Genomic DNA, 2202 nt, shown 5'->3' on the forward strand with positions numbered 1-2202 from the left:
ATTTATTTACTAGCGTATTTGCTCTTTCTTTCCTTTTTTTTTTTATTTCTATAGTGGAGATAGTCGCACGTAATGACAGATCACAGCCATATTATTAAAAGCTTGTGGTAAGAACGGGTTTCGTTCTAGTGCTCGAAAATAATATTCTAAAGCTTTTGTATGTTCTCCGTTACTTGTGTGGATAAGGCCTATGTTATAGAGTATATAACTTCGATCATAGGGATCAATTTCTAGTCGCATAGCTTCATAATAATTCTGTAAGGCTTCCGCATAATTTCCTTCGGATTGAGCCGACATCCGTTACGGTCGTCATTCGATTCAACGAATTCTCCGTTCCAAAACCGTACGTGAGATTTTCACCTCATACGGCTCCTCCTTTATGTGCATAATGAGAATAATCCATGGAATTAAAAAAAAGGTCGAAATATTGTCATTATGAACTGAGCGGGGCTAATGTTTTTACAAGAAATCTCTAGCCAACCCTCTTGCAAAAGATCTTTTCTTACCATCAAGCGTGTTCGTACTAGATAAATAAAGTAAACTCCAACAATTTCTTTGTTCTCAACGCTCCTTAATTTCCAGGAATTAGTCACTTCAACAATCTTCGATGGTTATATGGGTATCCAAAGTACGAACAAGATGGATGTTTGTTGTCCCAACCATTTCTCTTAGTTCCGATCCCGATAAGGAAAGGGAATCCTTTATAACAATAACAAAGTTTTCGTGTTGTTGATTCCTAGATGTAGTGCTTCTTCCTCTATGCCGCCTATTGGTACTAGTGTAGTAGGGTTGACCCACAATACAGACCCATAGGTGTAACCTTTCGCTCAATACTCGAATCAACAATTGAAGCATCTGAGGTTGCATTAATCGGGGATACACGACAGAAGGAATTGCTTTATTTATAAACTTCACCTTCAACAAGCGTAGATTTCTTTTTTTTTTTCAATAGTCTTTTTTTTTTTTTTTCTATTCCGAATCATGTGTCTTTTTCCTAAGACTAAGAGCGGTAAAATAAAAATAAAAAAAAAAATATATATAAAATAATTAAAATATATAAAATAATTATAATTATATAATAATAATCAAATCGCACCATCTCTGTAATAAGTAAATGCCTCTTTTTCTCCTGAAGTTGTCGGAATTATTCGTAATAAGATATTGGCTACGATTGAAAAGGTCTTATCAATAAAATTTCCATTTATCCGCGATCTAGGCATAGGTAGCAATCCATTCTATAACTCTTTTCATTACCCCTTCGTGAGAAAAAAAAAAGGATCTCACAAACAAAGGAAGCGTACAGTACGAAATAACATAAAAGCAGACCCATTCCATAAAAAAAAAAAAAAAAAAGATATAGCCCTCTACTTTACTTCAATTTTTTTGGCAGGAATCAAGAAAAAAAAAAAAAAAGAAATATTTGAATCCTATTTTATTTCATCCAAATTTATTAGTATAAGAATTTATTAGTATAAGAATAAAATATAAAAAGAAAAAAGAATTATTACGATTTCATCGAAGTTGAAGAATCAAAAAATTTATCCTACGGATTAGGATAGATTAGCAAAATTAGAGAAGTTTTGATTAAATTATGATAAAAAGAGGAAAAATAATCGAATAATCGTTCTATGATGAAAATAAAATAACTGCCCTTTTTTGTGTTTTGTGCATAGCAGGTATACAACATATAATCAAATATAAAAATCCCTTAGAGGATTTATGAATTTGTAATAGATTTACAGAGTAAGAGGTTGTTGTTGAGAGATCTAAAACTGGAAAAGAATTTTAGAATTCTTATAGAAATGGGGAATTAGAGTCTAAAGAGAATTATGAACTAAAAATATCCATTAAGCATAGTCTAAAAAAAAAAAACCAATCGATTGATTTGATTCGTTTCAATTCATTGATTTAATCCAGTCCGGTAGAAATATCAGAAAAAAGATGGGAGTGCCTTTTTCGCAAACATGAATAGATATATATGGTATATGTTTATCGTATTATATTATTTATTTTTAACAGCCCCCTCACAAAAAAATTTCTTCGAGTCGGGAGGCTAAAGAAAAAGTGCTGAAAAAAGTGATGAAAAGTTTTCTATTTTTATAGCTAGTTTTCTAGTTAGAATTGATATTGTTCGTACCTCTCGAACAATCTAATATGAATAACTCGCTATTCGCTCGGGTTATCGGCCATAATAATTATGTA

This window comes from Durio zibethinus, unplaced genomic scaffold (genome assembly GCF_047325235.1).
Source record: "Durio zibethinus cultivar Kanyao isolate XHJ-2024 unplaced genomic scaffold, ASM4732523v1 HiC_scaffold_192, whole genome shotgun sequence".
NCBI lineage: Eukaryota > Viridiplantae > Streptophyta > Magnoliopsida > Malvales > Malvaceae > Durio > Durio zibethinus.